At 39.6% G+C, this 12,847-nt stretch overlaps 1 pseudogene; it reads left to right on the top strand.

Moving 5' to 3' along the window:
• Positions 1 to 8,604: 8,604 nt before the first annotated feature.
• On the top strand, positions 8,605 to 9,542 carry LOC124971653 (olfactory receptor 11L1-like; annotated as a pseudogene).
• The last annotated feature ends 3,305 nt before the right edge of the window (positions 9,543 to 12,847 follow it).

Raw genomic sequence — 12,847 nt, 5'->3', positions numbered from 1 at the left:
TTTTCTTAGAAACAAAGTCCTAATCATAGCATCACTCTGGTATTCCACCTACCTTCCCATACAATAAATGAACACAATCATCTTTTGCTTTTCCTTTTTTCACCAAAGTTACAAAAGAAGACAGGAGAGAGGCAACAAATTTTTACTGAGGATTATTTTAGTAGGTAATTTTTATACAAGGCACTTGCATTTAAACCACAACAATCAGGTGAAGTAGATATTGTCCTAATTTTACAGATGGAGGCCACTGAATTAAGCAATTTGCCCTAGGTCATGGAACTAGTAGGAGACCAGTTGGGAGTTGATTTTTTTTTTCTTCTGACTTCAAAGCATGTGCTCTCTCCACCCCTCTACCACTCTTGTAAATCAATACCTGTACTCCAGAGGAATTCTTTTTTTCCTGTTTGTTTTATTGGCACTTATATGGGATATGGGCCCTTTCCTATGAACTTGAGTATTAAATGCCCACACTGCCACCCCCCCATTCTACAATTTTCCATCACCAAAAGAAGTTGGAATGCTTTCTCCAATGACCCAGTCTCCCCTGAATTGAGCAGGAACATCTCTGGGAATCTGACTGTCTTCTGTACTGTGTGATTACCCCCCGTAATGAATCCACTTATTCTTTCCCTAACAAACAAAAATATGGGAAAGGACCTAAAAATACATCTAGCTCCTCTCCAACCGTGTGTTCTAAGAAGAATGAAGCCAGCTTTGGCTCTCAAGCCTTCCTTGGACAAAGAGGTCACATTGTGCTAAGGAAAAAAAATAATCATGTTCTTCAAATATGTCTTATTGAAGAGATTTTAGGAGTATACTTGTTTCCTTGATGATATCTGAAACTCACATTACCAGATTATAGTAATTGGGAATTAAAGGTCAATTTAAATGACAGGGATGATTCACTTTAAGAAAATCTACTACTTAAAAACTGAAACTTATGAAATAGACACATAGGAACCAGACAAGTAGTCATATTACAAAATATTCCTCACTCTTCCAAAATTTCCTACAGACTTTTTTATTAGAAGGCTCCCCTAATGCATTTGAAATTGGAATCATTTTACAAATGTTTAAATATGTACAGTTTTTTAAGAAACACACTCATTATATGATTCAAGATATAACCATAGTGAGATATTATGCATGTGGCAGGTTTTCAGTATTTTCAGACCAAATAATAGTATGGGGATCTAAAATGCAGTTACTTTCCTCTTGAGTATATTCAGTAACTTGAATTAACAACTTTAAAAGGTTTTCAAAGACCTGAGGTATCTGTTTTAATGAATAGATACAAATCACTTGTAATCAGCAATATTAATTTATACTTGGTGTGCTCAACTCTCTTGAGGAGGATAAGTAAGACCCCTGCAACCTTGTTTACAATATGAATTTGCTAGCAAACTCTTCCTTCATAACTACTACAGTAATGAGTGAGACTCTGTAGCTCTTCATTCAAAGGTTCCAAAATTCGTGCAAGAAATTTAACTACAAATCAAAGCCTAAAAAAAAAAAAAGGATTGGTATTTTAAGGGGCTTCCTAGAAGTAGTGAACTGAGGGTGGGTGGGTGGAAATTTGGAAACACTCTTTGTTAGATATTGATTTATTTATGAACATGCTCAAAAGGAAATAATTATATTTCTAGATGTTTATTTTGTTTAGTGAGCAACTATTGAGTGCCCATTATGTGCAAAGATATCCACCACAGCTCTATAGTCAGTTTTCTATTAAGTGAGCACCTTAAAAATTTGATGTGTATATAAGTACAAATTAAAGATGAATCATAATTTGACAAGAGCTCCTAGGAGTACTGAATTAGTGGTAGAGGGAATGGAAAGGCTTCAGAGATTAAATGAATGTGGGATTAGCAGAGGGAGAATGTGCTAAAGAAAGAGGAAAAGCAGCAAATACAAATATTTCCCAGAACTCCACAACAGAAAAGTTTGGCTTTCAGAGGAATAATTAGCTCCTCTGAACCCCCAAACTTCAGAACTCAGGATATGGTGATAAATTTCTTGGTGCAAGACAGTCTGGATGTTCTCTGGATACACTACCATTTTACTTCACTTTCCTGGGGGGAGGGGAATATTACCTTTGGGTAACAGACTTAAGGGAATTGATTTTCATGAGTACAACATATTAAGGAAACAGGCAGGACCTGAATCCCTAATGGGAGAAAGTTACAGCAGTTTATTAAGTTGAGCATTAGCAGCAGCTAAACTGAGAATGCTCTCGAAGGTGGATGCTGATTCTCCATCAGGATGAACAAAGCACCTAGACCATGAAGTCATGGTGGCCAGCCCTTCTGAGAACAGTGAAAGGTAAGAGAAATCTATCTGAATTTTTGCTAGCAATGACCAAAATAGAGGTTGCAGGTTTGAGCAGGAATGGGAAAAAGTTATAACAGTATACATTTATTAAGGTGCCACTGGGCATTTTTACTCCTTGTGCTAGATATGTGAAGGAAATCAGGGGAGAACAATAGAAAAACCATGAGAGTGCGCCTACCTTTGAGGCACTTAGAAGTCTGTGAGGGAGACACACATAAAACAACTTAGGCGTACACACACACACACACACACACACACACACACACTTCCAAAGGAGAAAGAGATTGGATATCTTACCCAGCCAGGGATTACCTCATTTAGTTCCAAAGAAAACTCTGTAAGTATAAGGCAGTTTTTTATTGGTTCTTTTTAGTTATATATGACAGTAGAATTCATTTTGACATAATTATAAAAGTATGAAATACAATTTGCTCTGATTCAGCCCCCAGCACCTCCCCTTCCCCTCTTCTCTCTCCCCCTGTTCCCATTCCCTCTACTTTACTGATCTTTCTGCCATTTGTTTATGATTCTTTAAATTAATGTCTTGTGGATGTATATGATGTGGAGATTCACTGTGGTGCATTCATATATGTACATATGAAAGTTAGGTCAGATTCATTCCACTGTCTTTCCTTTTCCTATCTCTCCTCCCTTCCCTTAATTCACCTTTGTCTACTCCACTGAACTTCTGTTTTTCCCCCCTTATTGTGGGTTAACTTCCACATATCAGAGAAAACATTTGGTCTTTGGGGGATTGGCTTATTTCACTTAGCATGATAGTCTCCAGATCCATCCATTTATCAGCAAACACCATAAAGTAATTATTGTTTGATTATTTGATTATTGTGAGTATTCTTTATTTTACATCTGAGAAAACTGAAACTCCTAGAGGTTAAGTTACTTGTCTTGCATCACAAAAATAGTATGTGATGGAGCCAGAACTCAAACTCTGTCTAACAGGAAAACGTTTGCACTTAAGTACAACAATATACTACTTCCCTGTGACCTAATGAACCCTTCAGTGCAGACCAAAGAGTCCATGTTACTGAAACAACTGTAACTTCCTAACAATTATAAATTTGTCATTATCAGAGAAGAATAGGGATCTGGGAAGAGAAAACTTCAAAAAGAAAATAGGAGCAGTAACAATAGAGACCCTTGAATGCTACAGGGTAGAGATTAGAGAAGAGCAAGTAGGAAGGGTACTAAGGTTTCCCCATCATCCAAGTCAAACCCCAGGACAAAGAATGAAAGATGTAAGAAAATAAATGTCCCCACTATTCAGATGCCCAGTACCATGAAGACATGAGCAGAGGAGGATTAGAATGATGGATAGGGATATTTCAGTTTCCCTAGATAGAAGAGAATGGAGGAAGCACAGAGTTTAACAAATGTTATTTCTTGCCTCAGAGGGCAAGATAAACAGGAGAAACCAATTAGAAAAATATAACTGGTTAAAAAGTCAACTCATTCAAGCTGGGTTTTGGCATCGTGGAAACCAATTTTTTTTTTCTGGAATTTCGATTGACTGAATATTTCCTGAATTCCATCGATTTCAGATTTTTTGCTACAAAATAATAGCCATATTTAGAGTCTATATTTATAGGGTAAATGATAAACTTGTATATTTATCCAAATCATTTTGACTCCAAAATTTTTATATGCAATAACTTGACAGTTGGGACCAAATGTATGAGCTTGTTATTCTTTGCACAACTTACCTGGATAATTGTTGTCATTCTTCACATTTAGTCTAGGTATGTCACAAAATGACACATCACATATCATTTGGTCCAAGATATTTCCTGGCCTGTGTCATTGTCTGTCGTGTTGACAAATGGAACAGAACAGGGGAAAAAAGGTATTTGGCACCAAAGAAGATAGCTGAATTAGAAATATCTGTCACCAGGTCTGGATAATGCCTATCTCCCAGTCTGTTTCTGGGTCTCAATAATGTTTGTCTGAGGTATCTCAGCAATTCCTGTCTCTAGGTCTCAAGGTACAAAAACACAAATAACAGAATCATTCCCCTGGATACTAGGGAAAGAGGGCCTCTCACATTAATGTTCAATTCCTTTAAAGAGAGAGCCGTCTCTAATAGTCCACAAGTTGTTTTCAAAGGAAAAAGAAACTTTTCTCCAAAATTTTCTGCTGCATGGCAAAACTTCAATTATTCAAGAAAAGCACAACTTTTAGAGAGAGTTGAACAAAATAATCACCTTCTCCTTTTTGATAGAAAAACTAATATAGTACCAGTCAAGGATTTCTTCACTGCCCTTTCAAAGACTCTCTCTGGATAGTTTTCCTGCTGATCAGCCTCTTCTCTCTCCGATATCACTTTTAGGAACAGGTAAATATATATTCAGAACAAGAGTTGACCTAAATAGTGAAGCTCGAGCTAACAGGATGATCTTCTTTTCCTTCCAAAGTTGCCCTGATCTCTATCATTAAACAAGTGCTCCTGATAGCAGCCATTCAAACTTCGAGGAGAATAAAGATCTCAGAGCAGGTTTGTTATGTGTTTGTTGCATAAATTGTGTCTTACTGGAGAGAGATGGGGTTGGGAGGGATGGATAGCACAGGGTACTTAATTGTTGCAGCCAGATTGTCACTCTCCTTATCAAACTGTACACTTCTCTCTGCCAGCATCCAACCTTCACCTCTTCTTCAGATTCCTCTTTACCTCTCCCTTTTCTATGAGGGTGTCCTGTATTGACTTCAAAAGAGGGATGACTTTGGGTCTCTGTAGCTGGTTTCTCATTCCTCACTTATGCTGTGACACTCTCAGTATTATTTCTGCAACCATTAACATCCCAGGTGGTGGGGGACATGAACTTGGGGGATTTTATTTTATATTGTCCACCACACTGCTTTTCATGCTAATGAATGTCTTTTGGTGATTATAATGACATAGGAGAATTAATACTGAGACAAATCCTGATTAAGGGAATATCAGGGGAAAGGGGTATAGGGGATATGGTTAATTAGATTTTCTGGGTAACCAGAGGTTAAGAACAAAGCTGTTTTCCATTGTGTTTGCTTAAAAAAATTCCATTAAGATATCTGAGTCTACTGTCCCTACTTACTAAATCAAGTATAATGATGCACTTGAATCACTCTTTACTGATTGAAGATCTTTCAGAGCCTCCGGCCATCATTTGGAACATTAATTCTGATTGGCCAGAACTATAAATGATGATGGAGAAGAGAGAAAGGGTAGGACTGAAAGCATTCCAACCCCAAGATATTTCCTGAAAATTGTTTTCTGGACTGAACTCATTTTATTGTCATTTTTTTTTCATTCAAAAACAAAAAGAAACAAAAGAATTGTTTGAAAAAAATCTTAAGATAATTGGACATTCTTGGTAGTTTAATTGTCATTAATGATGGTTTGGTGGGGACACATGCTGAAGGGAGTCTGGTAGTCCCCATCAAATTGTGCTCTTCTGTGCTACATGCAAAGAGGATGTTCCTGACGTGCAGTTGCGAACCCTGGACTTGAGCAATTTCTACAGGGTGGGTAAAGGTCACACTGACCTATTCACTCTCTTTCCTGGTCTTTTTCAAGACCAAGGTCAGGTATTTAAGAGATTTTTTGCTTGTTTTGTGGCCACAGTGAAAACTCTGTCTCTCGGGGTCAGAACTCTGTCACCAGGTTACTGACCCATATGAGAAGTGAAACTGTCATCCCAGAAATAGATCAGAATCCACTAGATCCAATGAAAGGGAAGGAAGAAAGAAAGAAAATTCTTCCAAATCAAATTACCCACCTGATCTTCCCATTTCAGGAAAAGACATCATCCATGTAATTATTTGAGTTACAAACCTGAGATTCAACCTTTATTCCTTCTCATGTTTCGTGTCTTTCCCCAACGTAATTCATTTGCAATCCACATCATTTTGTTAGAGTAAATGCTTTATTAAATTATAGCACACATAAAAACAATTCCCAAGAACATTTTGGTACTACTATGTTCAAAACCCTAAATTTACCTATCTGACTCTATCCCAGCTTGAGCTTAGCCACAATCTCTTGCTTAGATTGCTGCATTACCTTCCTCACCAGTTTTTCTACTTTCTCTTTTAGCCCTTTACAATCCATTTTCCATGAATAAGTCTGGAGGATTATTTCAAAACCTAAGCCAGATCATGCCTCTTATCACTTTTTCCCTTACCTATCTCACCTGTTACCCTCCAGCCACAGTGACTGTTTTGTTGTTGCTGTGGTTGTTATTTGCTTGTTTGTTTTAATTTTTATGGATATTGTTCTACTCAGGGCATTTGCACATGCTGCCTCTCTACCTGTAATATCTCTTTTCTGATCCTTCTCAAGGCTGGCTTCTTCTTGTCCATCAGATTCCTGCATAAATATGACTTCCTCTTCAGAGAGATCCTCCATGAACATTTCACAAAAACCAGATCACTTCACAATTTGCATCATTCTTTATATCAAGATCCTGTATTTCTCCCTCAAAGCATTTACTACAATTGCAATTTTGCAGTCATTTGTAAAATCAGTTGTTTAATATTTACTTCTACCACTAGAATGTAAGCTCTAGGAACATTGGGGTCATGTGCTCCTTGTTTATGGTTTTATCCCTACCCAGTCCAATAATATGATCTATAGTATGTGTCCAAAGACATGGGGTGAGGGAGTAAATAAATGAATCAGAGTCTTGAGCTGAAGCCTCTCTTTTGCATTTACATCATTCTCTCCTCACTGTAATAAAAGAGAGGATGTGAGAGTATTTGGAGAAACTATGTGCTTTTGAATTTGGGAGCACCAAAGACCATGCCTGAAAGCCAAAGGGGAAAATCATGTTTATTCCATACTAATTAATGAGACTTGGGATTGAATGATAAAAATCTAATGATGTTAATGTGGATTCTGAATGCTGGCTGGCAGTCTCAAAAGACAAGGTAAAATGGTAAGAGGACACTGCAGTTTAATCCCCCAATTAGGAAGTAGCTGTCACCCCCAGGGACAACCTTAGCTGCTGATTGATTTTCTTTATATACTGTAATCATAATCAGTACTACCTCCGGCAGCCCAAATGTCCTGGATCCCTCCACTAGAGGCGAATCTTCCTTTACAAAAGGGTACTAACAATCCAGATTGGTGCAAAGGGCAAATTACAGGGAAATTCCTTTATATTACAAAAGCATTCTTAATAAGATTCCTTTGAATAGCCAGCTCCCTGAATGCATTTAAACCAGGATTTCACTTACAAAAATATGACTGAACTGTATCCTTTTAGGGACACATTGTCATTACCCAAAACTAAGCAGCAAAGATGACTTGCTTTATTCCCTGGCCACAGATTGAGCCTTCAACCTGGAACACTGACGGAATCAAGCTCCTACCTCTGGCCTCACACTTACCCCTAATTTAGGCCACAGCCCACACCGATTTCTAATCCTGCCACAACCCAGTCATTAAGACCAGCCATTTCACAAATACTTGTCTTTGAGCACCGCAGGGAGCATGTGGGGAAGGGGAAGCTGCATCCATGACTCACTGCTAACCCAACCCCTCTGCTGGAAAAAAAAAACTGTAAATGCACATCCTACTGCTTGCGAGTCAGGAATGTCATTTTCATTTATGAAGGATGGAACATTATTTTTCTCTAACACTTCAAGTGAATAACTTTACATACATTTCCCCCCAATTTCCATAGGAATTTGATGCCATGGAAGCAATGAGCGACATATCCCCAGAGTCTGGCAGAAAGAAACTCTTATTTTTCTTACAGGTACTTTAAGATCAATAATTCTGAATTCCCCTCCTCCTTCCAATTCCAATCCTGGTGACACCCACCCTGATTTGGGGGTTTGGTGAGACAGAGTTGTCTGAATTCTAATGTTATTTTATCATTTTGGACTCAGATTTCTATTGAGTCTTAAAAGCTGAGTTTCAGAAGTTCAGACAATATTAAGTTCAGAGACGCTTCTGCACCATGTCCCCATTAGGAAGTGTTTGCCTCCCACTGTGAGACTCCCAAAGGTAGATTCATCACTGGTTATGTCAAGGAAAGAGTGGAAAAGAACATAGGAGACACCCACTCTGTTCACTCTCCAGAGCATAGTTTCTGATTTTTTTACAACTATTAGGTAAATACACCTGGTAGAACAAAATAGAAAATGCATCCAGGAGGGAGGAGACAGGGCCTTTGAGTTTAGTGCTAGATGGTATTTGTTCCCCTCCAGAAGCACTGCTCTTTTTCCAACTGTCTAACATTTCTTTCTTTTTCTCAGATCTGGCACCTGAATCTCACAGATATGGGTAATCTGACCATGATCAAAGAATTTCTTCTTCTGGGATTTGGGAGTCTCCATGGGCTACAATTTTTCCTTTTTGCAATATTTCTGGGAATCTATGTTGTGAACTTGCTAGGGAATATTCTCATCCTTGCAGTCATTTCCAGTCTCCAAACCCCCATGTACTTCTTTCTGTTTAATTTTTCCTTCCTTGAGATCTGGTTCACTACCTCCATTGCCCCTAGGATGCTGCAGACCCTTCTTTCAGGCCCTGAGGTGATTTCTTTTGCAGGCTGTGTGGCCCAGTTTTACTTCTTTGGTTCCAAGGCAGTAGCTGAGTGTTTTTTGCTGGCAGCCATGTCTTATGACCACTACCTTGCTATCCACAGCCCTCTCCAGTACCCCTGCCTCATGAACCTCCACATATGTGTCCTCCTTGCAGGTAGGTCTTGGCCTGATGGGTTCCTAACTCCTGTGGTCACTGTCACCATGACTTTCCAGCTACCATTCTATGCAGCTTATGACATCGACCATTTCTTCTGTGACTTGGCCCCTGTGCTGAAGCTGGCTTGTTCCGATCCTGAGACAGTGGAAAAAACCACTTTCCTCATGGTCTTCTTTGTCACAGTGGTACCCTTCCTGTTCACTGTAGTTTCCTAGGTTCGTATTGTGACTGCTGTCCTCAGGATCCCATCAGCTACAGGAAAGCAATGGACCTTCTCCACCTGTTCCTCCCACCTCATTTGTGGTCACTCTGTACTATGGGAACACGGGGAACAGTATATGCCATTCCCACAGCAGCTCAGGCCACTGCCCTAAACAAGATCTTCTCCCTGCTTTATACAGTGGTCACCCCCATGATCAATCTCATTGTATACAACCTAAGAAACAAGGATGTTAAAAAGGCAGTGAGGACATTCCTGAGTCAGTGGGCATATTCTAAGGAGGACTAATGGCTCTCACCTTTCCTAGGGAGTTCCTTTTCTCAGTAATCTGGGTTTCTCTAAACAAGGCCAGGCACAAGGCTGAGGACTAGGTGGTTCCAACGATTGTTGTTCCCTTCTTTGAAGGAAATGACCTGCAAGCAGGAACCTCTTACAGTGTAATACTATAAGTTTTAAGTTAAGTTTACTGAGATGGATGTGACTCTATCAGGCTACAACACTATACAGAGATGCCTTTTAGGGGGAAATTAAAGAGAGCTCACTTATAGCAACAGCCTCATGCCATAAAGCCTCCCCCTACCTCTTTGTGTGTATGTGTGTGTGTGTGTGTGTTATGTGCACACATGTGTACATAATAGAAATATTTGTTAGTGCTGAGGTTTTTTGGTTGCATTATATACTTGTGTCCATATGCATACACTACACAGACACACACACACACACACACACACACACACACACCTCTACATACACACTTAGTTGCAATACCCTACCCATTCTACCTTATCCTCCAATACTTCCTATTGCACCCTTTTAGCTTCTGCCTAGCAGTGCCATTCACTGGGCCTGTCCTCAGGATTCATGTAAATTCTAGTGACTGCACCTCGCCTTCTCTTGTTTCTTAGATTATCTGCCTCTCCCCTGATCAAAACCATCTCTCCACTCACTTGAACAGTTACTCGAGCCCCTTGAAAACTGGAATAACATTGGCCCTATTCCTCTTAATTCTGCTAACTTGGAGTTGCATTTAGTGGAGATGCAAAATAATTATTTGTTGATTAAATGAATCAATGACTAATCAAAGAAATGGATGTGTGGTGGATAAAGAGAGTGAAATATGTCACTTTATCTGCCTACATGGGCCTCTCCTTCCCACTCCCCTCCTCTTGGTCATAGAAAGTCACACTTCTCGCCAAAGGCAGTTCCAACTGAACCATGCCAACCTTCCTCCTTGCTGTGCCCCCATCAACCCTTCCCACAGTGGACAGATGGATCTTTCTAGAATCCAAACCTGACCTTCCATTATTTCGCAGTAGCCCAAGGATAGAGTCAAAACTTCTCAGCTTGGTCTCTGGCTATCTCCTGAGCTCATTCTCACCATTCCTCTTCTCCTGTTTTGTGCTCCATCTACACCAAACTTCCAAAATAGACTTGGAAGCCCTTTAAAGGCAAGATCACACACTTGCCATATCTGCCCCACAGTACCTAGATCCACAATGGGACCAAAAAGTAGTTGCTCAAATAAGACAGTTGAATTGTAAGGCAATCATCACCTACCTTTCCTCTTTGTTTCCATCTATTGGTTTCTTTGGCTTGAGAGAAAAGGTAATCTTGATTGATTGTCAGTAATGTGTGTGTGTGTATGTGGTTTCGCCTCATTTCACCTGCCCATTCTCTCTAGCTAGAAAGAGATACCGGGAGCACAAACAGACATTCCAAAAACCTCCCTTACAAAATGAGTCAAAGAATGCCAGGCAGTTTGGGAAACACTTTCCCAGCTGGCTCTTCCTACTCCCTTCCCGACCACCTACAGAGCTCCCTGTTGTATAGGGTCTAATTGTCTCTAATCTAGTTTTAACTTCTTGTAATTACCCTCAATTATGAAATAGAGCCTGCAGAACACACTCCTTGTGGTTAAGACATGGATCTAGAGTAGAAGTGTAATTACTTTCTAGCCTCTCAGGGGTTCTGCCTAGCCTTCTGTGCAGATGCACGGTGGAAATGCCTCATCTGCTCCATCCATACATGTCTTGTTTTTGTTTTTGTTTTGAGTGCAGGTTTCTCAAATAGGTTGACTAATTCGTTTAGTGTGTCAGCCATTGGGAAATTTTTTAAATACCTACTAGCTAAAATCAGCTAAACCTAGAAACCTTCAACAACTTCCTCTTTTCCTTAGGATAAAACTCAAAGGCACCATGGAAGTGAACATTACCTGTCACAACATGCAAGGATATGTTGCCCATCAAGAGCCCATTCATAGCCTACAAAGACATAACTCTTGCCTGTATCTCATCTTTTCTCTCTCTTGCTGTATGAACTCCTGTCTGTCTAGCTTCCTAGTTCCTGAAACCCACTTGCTGACTCAGAACTTTCTCACATGCTGTTCTTTTGTCCTCCCCCATTCCACTTTTCACCCGGGAAATCCTTTGGGTACCATACTGTCTTTTCATGATATATTCATAGAACACCCTTACTCTTTTTCATTTTAAGTTTTTCTCTTTCTTTCTTTTTTTTTTTTTTGTTGTTGTTACAGGGGGTTTAACCCACGGCTGCTTAACCACTGAGCAACATCCTCAACGCTTCTTATATTTTATTTAGAGATAGGATCCCGTTTGTTAGCACCTAGCTAAGTTGCTGAGGCTGGTTTTGAGTTCACAATCCTCCTTCTTCAGCCTCCTGAGCCATTGGTATTACAGGTGTGCACCACCATGCCCAGCCTCATTTTAAGTTTTTCAAGACTTCAATTAAATAATTATCTGAATATATTTTTATATATTCATCTTTATAGAGGAGATGTATATATTTTACAAAGGCGGGATCCCTATCATTTTTTTTTTTTTGACTACTACATTTCAAGCACCCAGAAAAGCACTTAACACTGAATAAATTGCTCAATAAATACTTGTTAATAAAGGAATGAAAAAGAGCCATCTAAAGTCATTTCATTTACTTGCTAAAGCATCATGTTGCTCTCACTTGAGGTGTGGTTATTTAATCTTGTGGGCCAATTAGTTTCACTCTGTTCCCCAAACCACAGTGTACATCAGTATCCCCTGCCAATCATCTCACAAATGTGCATAATTCCCCAGGGGCAACAGGTAGAGAGTATATGGCTCAGAGCAGCCCATCCCTAATAGTGAGAAGCATGCCAAAGTGAATATCCTGCTCACTGTGGTAGTACAGCTTCCCTGCTGAACCCAAAAGGCAACACTTTTCTATTATTGTGCTTTGGTTGATATACTTGCCTATGCAGTGGTGAATAGACTATTTAGCGAAACATTATGTTAATGATTGGACAGAGTAATTAATAGCAAACCAGATTAAATTTTCATGTCTCTGTACAAGCCAAAGAGAAATTATCCCCATTAACCTGATCAGTACAAACTGTCATACTAGATTAGAAGAACTGCAGCTTCAATTTGTACCTTAACCCCCACTGTTTTGACCAGATGTCTTGCTGGTACTTCAGCAGCTGCTCAGGAAAGAGGGAGAGGGAACCTGAAATGGGCAAGTCTGGGAGAAGAAGAGGCAAAATGGGCTGCAGGCCTGATCTAAAGGAAAGTTGCCAGCAGTACCTGCCTAACATTTCTTTA

Source organism: Sciurus carolinensis, chromosome X, assembly GCF_902686445.1.
Source record: "Sciurus carolinensis chromosome X, mSciCar1.2, whole genome shotgun sequence".
In the NCBI taxonomy this organism is placed as follows: domain Eukaryota; kingdom Metazoa; phylum Chordata; class Mammalia; order Rodentia; family Sciuridae; genus Sciurus; species Sciurus carolinensis.
This window is presented reverse-complemented; position numbering and strand designations above follow the sequence as displayed.